The sequence below is a fragment of the Macrotis lagotis genome, chromosome 6, assembly GCF_037893015.1.
Source record: "Macrotis lagotis isolate mMagLag1 chromosome 6, bilby.v1.9.chrom.fasta, whole genome shotgun sequence".
In the NCBI taxonomy this organism is placed as follows: domain Eukaryota; kingdom Metazoa; phylum Chordata; class Mammalia; order Peramelemorphia; family Peramelidae; genus Macrotis; species Macrotis lagotis.
In genome coordinates this window covers 170548528-170560789 of record NC_133663.1, presented here as the reverse complement: position 1 = coordinate 170560789, position 12262 = coordinate 170548528, and positions in this window count along the sequence as shown.

Here is a 12262-nt window from a genome sequence, read left to right as displayed (position 1 = left end):
AGAATGTGATCCACCTGAAACAGAACTGATCATATCAGAACATAGACTGAAACACATTTTTCTCTCTTTCTTTCACTTTATTTCTCATGAGGTTTCATAATTTTTGTGGGGGAGGGGATATTATGTTCACTCTTAAACAATATTTTAGTTATGTGTAAAAAATTAAAGAAAATGAAAATAAATAAAAGACACTGTACATGAATATAATTATTAAACATGTATGTAGCTAGTGGGATAGCATCCAGATTCCTAGAGAAAAACTGAGTGAATTAATATGACACATAGACAGAAAAAACTTTGATAATCAGGGACCTCAACTTCCCTCTCTCACAAGTGGATAAATCACAAAAGAAGAAAGAAGGAAGTTAAAAAGGCAAATAAAATGTTAGAAAACTTAGATATGATAGATTCCTGGAGAAAACTTAATGGAGAAGGAATAGAATATACCTTTTTCTCGGCAGTACATGGCACTTATATAAAAATTGATTATGTACTAAGACATTAAATAACTTATAACATACTTTTTTAAGTTTTATTCAGTGTAAAGTCTTCATATCTTTTTATTTGACAAGGCAATCATTAATGGAAGCCTCTTCCACTTCCAAAATAAGGCCTCCTTCCTTTTTTTTTTGGAGTGCTGATGAAGTCTTTTTAAAAATGCATGTAATTAATTATTTTATTTATTTTCATCTATATGCACATGTGTATTTTTAAGTTACAAAATTTCCTTCCACCCTTCCCACCCCAGTGCTTTCAGCAGTGAACAGTCAGGTTAGCATTGTACAAATATATTTTTGATAAACATATTTATATATTAGTCATGAGGAATTAGGATTGAGGGAAAAGATATACATAAGAGATAATTTTTACAAAGTATTCATCAGAATCTGAAGGGTTTGTTGTTCCTTCTTCTTTAGTTGTTGTGTTTTGTTTTGTTTTTCTTCCTCTGGCTATTGTCCATATTCAGTCTAATACAGTAATTGCATGTAATAAAAGATCATGTGAAAAAACTTATTAGTCAATATATTTTAAATTGAATTAATGAATGGATCAAACACCAAGTGAGGGAAATACTCATTAATTATATCCAGGAAAATGACAATAATAAGACATCATACCACAATTTGTGGGATGTAGCCAAGGCAGTTTTGAGGGGAAACTTTTTATTTTTAAATGCTTATCTGAATAAAATAGAGAAAGAGGAGATCAATGAATTGGGTATGCAGTTAAAAAAATCTAGGAAAAAGAGCAAATTAAAGATCCCCAATTAAATACCAGTTTAGAAATTCTGAAAAATCAAGGGAGGGGTTAATAAAATTGAAAGCCAGTAAATAAATCATTGATCTAATAAATGAAACTGAGTTGGTTTCATGAAAAAGCCAATATAATCCATAAAGGATTGGTTAATCTGATTTAAAAAGAGAAAGAAGATAACCAAATTACCAGTGTGTATGTGATAAAAATATACTGAAGAAAATTTTCAGAGAGTTGTGTGGGCAAAGGAATTTTTTTTTTATTTAACTCTAGAAAGAGGTCACACTCAAGTCAGAGTCACACTGAAAATTCAACCAATTTGGTTTATATTAGATTTTAACTACAGTCCCCCTCCTCACACCTCAATATTGGAATGGCTCTGTGAAATCTGGGACACCAATGCTCAAATGGTGTAGTTGTAAACTGATCCCACCTTTCTTGGAAGTAATGTGGAATAATTCCCAAATGGCAATAACCTTTTATCCAGCAATACCACCACCGGTCTGTGTCCTGAAGATGTCATGAAAAACAGTAAAAATTCCACTTGTACAAAAATATTCACAACATTTCCTTTTGGATTAACAAAGAATTGGAAATTGAGAGGATGTCCATCAATTTGGAAATGACTGAACAAATTGTGATATATGTAATTTATGGAACACTTTTGTTCTATAAGAAGTCATTAGGGATGAAATTTCAGAAAAGTTTGGAAAGACATATGAATTTGAGTTAAATGAACAGAACCAGTAGAACATTAAGCACACTAACAACACCATAGAATGATGATCAACCTTGTTGAACTCCTCTATTTTAGCAGTACAAAAATAAAAGACAATTATAACTGACTTGTTATGGAAAATATGTATTCAGAGAAGGTACTGTAGAGTTTAAATGAACATCTTTAACTTTTAAAAACTGTCTTATGTTTTATACAATTTTGTTATCTCTAATGTTTTCTTTCTTCCTTTTGGATATGATTCTTCTTTCACAACATGTTCAATTTTAACCTATTTTAACATAGGTACAAATGTAGAACCTATATTGTATTGTTTTCTGTCCAGAGGGGCTGGGGATGAGGGTGAGGATGGAACAAGAGGAAGGGAGAAAACTTGAAAAAACTCAAAATCTTGCAATAAAATGGTGGGGAAAATACCATTGTGTGTAGTTGGAAAAACAACTAATATATTTATATAAAATATAAAAATTGACCTCATAAAAAATCTAAATTTGTCTGAATTATTATTTTTGTCCTATTTAAACTATAAATTATTTTAATACCATTATATATTTTTAAAATAGGATTACCTCATGCTAGTAATTGCTTTTTGATATGTATTACAGAAGAGGATTTTTTTTGGGTCTGATGATGTTTGTTCATTGTTCTCAAAGAAGACTATGATATCAAGTTGTTTTTGGCATGACAAGCAAGTGAATTGGATTGGAGTGAGGGGTTTCTGTGCGAAGTCACCAGTCTCACTTTCTCCTCCAGAGCCATCTGGATCCAATGTTCAGATTTGAATCAAGACTACTGGACATGAGAGATGTGGAGCAATCAGATTTTAGTGACTTGTCCAAGATCACATAGTGATAAACATTAAATATCTGAGGTCAGATTTGAAATAAGAATCTCCTGACTCCAGGGTTGGTACTCTAACCAACTGCACCACCTAATTACACTAGGAACTGTGAGCAGTGCAGAATTAAAATATTTAAAATGAAAATGATAAAGCATTGATAATATATAATAGGAAGGGGGAAATTCTGAACAGAGATTGAAGTGTGTTACCATTTTATTAAATTTTATCAACCTGAATAAACAGAAATTTAAAATTTTCACATTATCAATAATAATGTAATAATCTATAACAACAGGTTGAATCAATGTATAGATATTATTAAAATTTAAAATTAAATTATGACTTTGATTATATTTTATATGAATGAAATTGACTGAAAAGACTAATACATAATTATATTTCCATAGTTTGCATAGTTTTTTTTTTGCTTTGTTTCCATAGTGTTTAATCAGGTGCTTCTATTATTCAGATTGTGTCCTGTGTTTTAAATGGTCAATAATCTTTGAAATTTTTCTCCAGTGAATCTTATAATACTTTTTTTACATACTTCCTAGTAATGAGTGTGAGTGAGTACTTTACCATGAAATGCTTCTGCATAGTTTGAAAAAGTTGTATCTTCTTCATTCCCAACATTACTATACTACTAGGTAATGACATAGACAGATAAGGTTTAGATTCATTCAAATTAATCCTGGTACATAAAACAAAAAGTTTAAGGAAACATTTGCTAATCATATGTGTCCTAGATATTACTACTACAAGATAAGAATCTGAATGTTGTTGTACTAGTAATATGGGTTAATAGATGACACAGTGGATAGACTGCTGGGTGAGAATAAGGAAAAATCTTTCAAGTATATCTCAGATATTCACTAGTTCTATGATATTGGGAAAATCACTTAAGTCTGCTCTCCTCAGTTTCTCATATGTAAAAAAGAGTTGGAGAAGGAAATGGCAAATCAATGCAATTTCTTTGCCAAGTAAACACCAAATGGAATCATGAAACGTCAAACACAAATAAAAAAAGACAGAACAACAGATGTATTTGTAATAGGAGAATATATATTTCCCCAAATTTCTCCCAATTAAAGTATTATTAAGTCAATTTAAATGTTTTAAATGTGAAACCCTTTCTGATCTATTATAAGGCTCTATTGTAACTCTGCTACAATTATTTTATGTCTATGGATCTCCATCTCCACCAGTTACTAAATGAGGCAATTAGATGACTTCTAATTCACCCTTGACTACTAAGGGCCATCCCAAATCTAGATCTTTTTAAACCTATGTTGTAATTAATGATCTATTGGTTTGGAGACATCCCCTAATAAGGTAGGTAGCCCACTAGATCCCCAAATCTGAAATTGATTTGACCTCAATTGAAAGGAAGAAGCTGGTTTTCTTTTTGTACACCAAAGGTAACAGGAAACAAGTTACATCCATTTTCAAAAGCCCTTTCTTCTCTATATGTCAAGATGCTTAACCACTCTAGTTTAAAGTGCTGCTCTATTTGATTCTCTTCAGCATCCCCATACTTTTCTCCCAGGAATGTAGATGAAAATCTTGCCCACGTAGCTCAAGCATAAATCTTAATACTTAACCCATTATTTATTGTCAGCACTTATGTAAAACAAACAAAGACATCTCTTTATAAGCTGGAGAATTCAGAAACAGAATGAATGACAATAGTTTTCCAAAAGAACGGAACTCATCTTTGTTTGCCTGTCTTTATCTAAAGTAATGGTGTTGGAACATTATTCCAATGTCTCTTAAGGGAATAAATGTGTTTTCTTTCAGGATTAATGGCCCACTGCTACACTGAAGAAGATTAAAACAAAGAACTAAAAAGAAGGGAAAACCCACAGTAGGCTTTACAGCCTGATTCTGAGGAGTTGTTAGCAAACAGAGCCAAAAAGTCAAGCATTTGAGTAAATAGTTCAACATGAAATAACTCTCTGAATGCTATGAGCCCTTGTGGTCAAATACATCTGCTGCAGAGTTAAGCTGTGGAGGGAGTGATTTAGTTCTGCATACAAATTAATGGGCTTCTATGTAAGGGTACCTAGCAAAAGATTGGCAACCGGAAGGAGAATGCCAATCATCCAGTGCCACTTCTTCATTTACATCCCATTGGCATTCTGTAGAGGACTAAAAACCTGAAAAGTGAATCTATTGTTATGAGAAAGTCAATATTTTACAATAACAGTGGGCAGTGATTTAAAAGGGACACTCTGGGCCTTCCATTTATTTTTCATACACTTGTATATCACTATTCATTGCCCTGGCTACCTAGGACTAAAGAAATTGTAAGAGACTCACCATTTTAAACATTCATTCATTACAAGGCAAACAGACTTCTAATGTTTTATCATTAAAACCAAGTTATTAAAGAATTCTTTGGGCTTTCAGGGATATTTACTGTACTTGTTCTATTGTCTGCCTTTCAAATTTTTCTTTAAAAGTTCCTTTCTCTCTCTTTTTTCAATGCAATGTGACACAAAGCTACATTGTCAAATCCATCCACCCTCTATGTGAATCACCAGCATTGACATAAGAAGTTATCCACATATAACTAAATGAATATAAAGTAGACTCAGGGGGTAGGGAAGAAGGGGAAGATTCATGAATGTTAAAGTAAGGCCAGCATTCTCTCATGAGGTATAATGATTTCTCTACTCATTTGCAAATGACTGTTACTAGATTCAAATTACTAAATTAATTTTGAAAATTTTTGAAATGCTTGAAACATGCTGCCATTTGATTGATGGGAATCAACAGTTTATTATTTCTTAAAAACAGTTATTTGAAGCTTTTGTGTGTAATCTAGGTGATATAAAATGGTCATTTCTTTAAAGTACATTATATTTAATCTCAGTTAAAGCACAATTTTATAAGACAAAGGGAAAAAGCTCATGATAAAAAAATTATAAAATAGAGTATTTTAAAATAATTTTGCCCATATTTTATTCCTCTGAATAAAAAGGTTAAAAGAAAACTATATCAAAACAGGCTACTAAATATAGTTTGTTTATTTTTACTCAGGTACTGCTATATTGTGAGGAGTCATTACACCAGTTAAATACGATAGGGATGAGATTATAATGCAAGCAATCTACAAACATTTATCAAGTACCAACTTTTTGACAGTCACTGTACTTGGTATTCAAGATGCAGAATTGTAACAGTTCTTGTAAGTTTCTGTGTGTGTGTGTGTGTGTGTGTGTGTGTGTGTGTGTGTGTGTGTCTGTGTGTGTGTGTGTGTGTGTGTGTGTGTGTGTGTGTGTGTGTGTGTGTAAGGCAAATGCTTCTATCTAGGTGTGGACTTAATCTCATGGGACAGAGCTTGAATCACTAAATATACTAGGAAAATACATACAGAGCTCTTTTGACTGGTGAAGGAAGGAAGGTATTATCATCAGACAGAAAGAGTCATAAAGGACCTTATATAGAAGGTGACTTGAGATGATCACCAAAGAAAATGTAGGTATTCTAAGAAGCAGTGGTGAATGATGATTGCTTTATAGGCACAGGAAAGAGCCAGTCCAAAAGCACAGAGAGAGATAAAGGAATGATATGCATAAGAAACAGCAAAGTCAGTGTGACTGAACAGGAGAATGTAGCATGCAGTAATGCATTAGTCTAATGTGCAACTAGTATGTAAGGAGCTTTGCATGCCAAAGAGAGGAAAATATATCTGCTTCTGAAGGTCAAATGAAGCTATTGCAGTCTATTAAGCATGGAATTGTTATATGTAAACTTATGCTTTAGTAAAATTTGGCATCCATGGGGGTTAAATTGTTGAAAGGAGATTTGGAAGAGGAACCCCAGCACCATGATCATTTAAGAAGTTATTGCAATAATTCAGATGAGAGACAGTGTAAACTTAGCTCCTCAGTTAGAGTATGTATAGTGAGAAGCAAGGTATCAGGCTACATTAACCCAGGCTCCTATAGACTATTTTTTGTGAAACTATAGGTCCCTTGATAAAAATAACTTTTTCTGTGCATAAGTGTTTTCACCCTGCCCAAATAGAACGTTGTAGAACTATGTAGAACTGTCCTTGAATACAGAGGCTCTTAAAGGGGAAAATTCAGAAATAGCTCGAAAAAGACTTTTCTTGCCTAAATGTCTGGGATTTGTATATTATTTACCACAAAGCAAAGGATCAAGATCAATGACTTTAATTATTCATTAGACAGTCTTTAGGAAAAGTATGAAAATTGCTCCTTCTCACAAAACATCCAAGTACAACTCAGACCTGATTAAAATGAAATTTTAAAGTGTTTAAAAAAATTAATAAAATTACAATACAATATGGTAATGTAAATTATATACCACAGTCTTTTGTTTCAATTTTAATATTATATAACTCTGGCTAGACAGACATAGCCTCAGTTCCAGGAAATCCTGGATTCTAGGTCATATCACTATGTGACCTTAGAGCAGTTGCTTAACCTTTCAATTAGGCTCAGTAATTCTTTAAACTATAGATTGTAGAAAATATATTTGTATTTGTTGGAGTATCTTCATGCAGAGATATCTATATCAATGCGTGCATAGGTTTACCATGTATTCCCCTATCTCCACTTATATATGATTACATATGAAGAAACATATACAAAAATGATTTCTTTTCAATAATTTTACTCAATCTATTGGATCATGGCTAAGAGAACTTGTACATTTTGCTTTACTAATTAAAGATCAAATTTAAAACTGGATTTGAAATTCATGTGATTTCAACTATTACAGAAAGGGTATGTATGAAATCACTGTTATAATGCTTTCTAAAAAGAATGCCCTCTGTCTAGCCAGCAGGAAGTCTGTCATTGATCTTATGACTGATAATACATTGGAAATAATGAATATATGAACTAAGAATGAAATATTAATATGATTTATAGCTGTGGATGAAAACACATAGGTTCTATTGGTAAAGATATACAAATTGATTGGCAAAGGAATCTCACAGTGAAATAACTCATGCTACCAATAGTAATTTCACTGCTATAGACTTAAAGACCTGTTCGAAACACATACAAGTCTTGCCCAAAATCACAAAGTCAAAGTGGGTCATAGATAGGGCTTACACTCACATTTTCCCAAGACTGTTAAATTTCTGTGTTACGCATGCTCTTTAGCTCATTTTTCATATTGAATATTATCAATATATTCGTTTCACTGGAGATATATCTGCAATTACTTGGGGAATCTAGTTAAGATAAAGGATAACCTTATTTTTGAAGCCAACTTTATGTTATTCATCTCAGGGGAGATGGAGGGCATGAATTTGAAGTGGTAAAATATTTTAAATATATAAACACATTGGCAATCAGTCTTCTTATCTTCACAGGTGATCTTTTCAAATTTCAGGGACAAGCTTTTACTGATCTTATAGTGCCATAGATTCAATTCACTTTAATTATGTTTGGCTACTTAAAATAGCATTTCTTTTTGTTTGCTAGATCATATTAAGTACTCATGACATTTCATACCACTTAAAAATAAACTCTTTTTGAAGGCTTTAAATTTAACAGAACTCCCCCTGCCCAAATGTAAGACAAAGAAAGGAGAGTTTCATAGAATCTAAAACTGGTAGCTTGTGAGTTTGTTTTTGTTGAGTTTAGCTAGTAAGAAAGCCATCCCTTCTCAATTATTGATCTTCTAACATTCTAACATTTAAAAGCTCTTTATACCAAGTATGTTTTATTGATGCCTGCCTATAATTATGTTGACCATAAGAGAGGCCAGCTCCAGGGCTGAGAACTCTGTTGAAAATCATTTCAGTATGCAGCTACTTCATTCCTAATGGCAGAAGTTACAATGGAAATTAATTTTAAGGATCACATTAAGTCAGACTGCTGAAACTACTGTGTGCTGCATTTGGATAGAATTGCCATTGCTGCTGGAAATATGAGTGTCAGTAATGATATTTATTAAATAAAATGAATAACACTTGGATGCCATGGAAACTGGAGAACCTGATTTGGGTGACTACTCTCTAAACACAAAGGGCAGCAAGGGCTTTTAATACAATCAAAGGATTTAAAGGACTAGTACATATTAGATACATACAAAAGCATTTGTAACCACCATGTTTTATTTTAAAATGAAATGAAAGTAAACAAGAGGAAAAATATGTCACATTGCCACATTTCCTAACACCATTCTGAAATTCCTTCTTTCTTTTGAATTTGTTTGCTGAACAATCCACATTGGTGTAGTATCCAAAATGTAAAAAAAAACAAATACATAATGAATATTGAAAGGAAAAATGAATCAAGAATAAACACATGACAAAAGCTAACATCCAAAATTATAAGATTACAAAGAAAATTGTAAATGATATAGATTATTTTATAAATGAATGTTATATTTTACATGATTTCATATGTATTATGGATCTAGGGTGTGATAGAGAGAAGGGAGAAAGAAATAATTTGGAAGTGAAAATAACATAAAATTGATGAATGTGCATTGTAGAGATTAAGACTACTTAATACATGACATAATTTGCTGAATATTTTAAAGAAATTAGATTCAAGCAATAGAAAAGTAAAAGTGAAATTATAGACTATTAAAATTCAAAGATAATTCAAGGCCATCAAGTCCAAATTCTCAATGGTATTCAAAAATTTCTTCTGCAATATTGGTGACTTCTTCATTAAGCATCTGTTTTAATATCATCAGAGAGAGTGAAAAGCAAGTTAACTGTCTTGTGAGGCACATTTTTTTCCAGATAGTTCTAATAGAAGATCCTTACTCATGTCAAATCAGAATTTGTATCTATTTTAACTTCTACTTTCATGACATGCTTCTTCTGTTCTCAATAATTCCAACAAATATGTTTGATTCTTCTTGACAGAAATCCCAGAATATCTTAAGGATAACAAGTACAAGGACCCAAGTATTTTTTAAGTTTGGTATAAGAGAAATTTTCATTCAGTTAGAATTGTCTAGAAGTGTAATGAGAATTAGTGATCCTTCCTTCCCTTGAAATATTCAAAGGCTAAGCACTTATCTGCCAAGTATGTAGTAGATTATTCATTTTTTTATTTTAATAGAATTTTAATCTTTTTTCCTCAAATACATGGAAAGGAGTTTCAGCATCTAGATTTGTAAAATTTTGAGTTCAAATTTTTCTCTCCCTCCCTTCCATCCCCCCTCCCCAAGACAGCAAGCAATCTGAAAAGGTTACATATGTACAATCATGTTAAACAAATTTCCATATTAGTTGTGATGTAAAATATAATTAGAACAAAAGAATAAATCCACAAGAAAGAAAAAACACAAGAAACAAATTTTAAAAAAGCAAAAATAGGGGGGCAGAGCCATGATGGCAACAGGAGAAGATCCTCTCTTAGGTGCTCCCTCTCTCTGATATTTCCAAACTTATTAAATAAGAACTCTAGACAGAACCCACAGAGGGATCCAGTGAGGCAATTCTTCAGCCCAATGTAACCTGGAAAATAGTGGAAATCCTCGGCTCCAAGGGGTTTAAGGGGTGGCGCAATAGAGCAAAGGAATTTTAGCCTCCTGGAGGCAGCCCCAGAAAGCTGGGTGCCACAGTTTACAGCAGGAGGGGCAGTTTCCTGACATACAACCTGGGGAGCACCAGGCACAAAGTGGAAGATCAGCAGCGGACCTCTGCTAGAGAAAGGGTGTGAAGCCAGCCCTCAGGGCTTGCAGCTAGCAACATGGCCACTAATTCATGATACTGAAGCAGTCAGAGGCAGTAAGCAGGAGCCCCCAGGCAACTAAGCCCTGAGTGCTGAGCATAACAAGGGTAGGGGAGTGGAAAGAGACTTCAGAGGTCTGTCCTCTGTACCTGGAATAGTGCTCTTGGGCTGTGACCACATTCAGATCCTGATCACAGGTTAGGCCTCCCATAGAACAGCAGGGCCCTGCACCTCAGCTCTGAGGCAGAGGGGGGTGCTTGTGTTCATTCACAGACCAGGAGGGAAGCCAGAGCCACACACACTGAAATCCATGTGTGTGGGGGGTGTCCCAATAATACTCAAAAGCTCAGGAAGCACCCCAAAACCAGGCACAGACTGGGGCAATGAGTAAACAGAGAAAAAAGAGTAAAACCATTTAGAAATACTTGGTCTATGATCCCAAGAAGGATCAAAATACTCAATCTGAAGATGAGGAAGAACAAGCTCCTGTAATCTAAAGACTCCAAGAGAAATGGAAATAAGGCTCAGGCTATGACAGAGCTCAAAAAGGATTTTGAAAATCAAGTGAGGGAGATAGAAGAAAACTTGGGAAAAGAAATGAGAGAGATGCAGGGAAAAACTTGAAAAAGAAGTCAGCAGCTTAGTCAGGGATATCCCAAAAAATGCTGAAGAATATGTTAAAAACCAGCATAGGTCAAATGGATAAAGCAGTTCAAAAAGTTATTGTGTAGAAGAATGCTTTAAAAAGCAGAATTGGCCAGATGGAAAAAAAGAAATAAGAAATCTCTCTGAGGAAAACAAATCCTTCATATGTTGAATGGAACTGAGGGAAACTGCTGACTTTATGAGAAATAAAGATACAATACTTCAAAACTGAAAGAATGAAAAATTAGAAGAAAATGTGAAACATCTCATTGCAAAGACAACTGATCTGGAAAACAGATTCAGGAAAGATAATTTAAAAATTATTGGCCTACCCTGAAAGTCATGATCAGGAACAGAGCCTTGACATAATTTTTAAAGGATTCCTACAGGATGATTGCTCAGATATCCTAGAAGCAGAGGGCAAAATAGCAATTGAGAGAATCCACTGATCTCCCCCAGAAAGATATCCAAAAATAAACCCAACCCTCAGGAATATTACAGCCAAGTTCCAAAACTCCCAAGTCAAAGTGAATATATTACAAGCAGCCAGGACACAATTCAAATATTGTGGAGCTGCAGTCAGGGTTATATAGGACTTAGCAGAAACTACATTAAAGGCTTATAGGCAGTGAAATATAATATTCCAGAAGGCAAAAAAGTTTGGAATGCAACCGAGAATCAACTATCCAGCAAAACCGAATGTGTTCTTCCAGGGGAAAAGATGGACTTTCAATGAACCATGGGAATTTCAAATGTTCCTGTTGAAATTGACAGAGCTGAATAGAGAATTTGATCTTCAAATACACGATTCAGTTGAATCATATAGAGTGGAGGAGAATAGCAAAATATGAGGGACTTAATGATAATTAACTACATGAAGCCCTACATAGAAAAATGATACTGATAATACTCATGAGATACTTCTTATTTAATAGAGCAGGTACAAGGAGCTTTTATAGATGAAGCCCAGGAGAGAGCTGAATTTGAAGATATAATATAGTGTAAAAATGTAGTCAATGGCTAAAAGGGAAATGTAATGGGAGTAAGAAAAAGGAGATGTGGAATAGGCTAAGATATTTCATATAATAAGATATTTTTTATTACAAT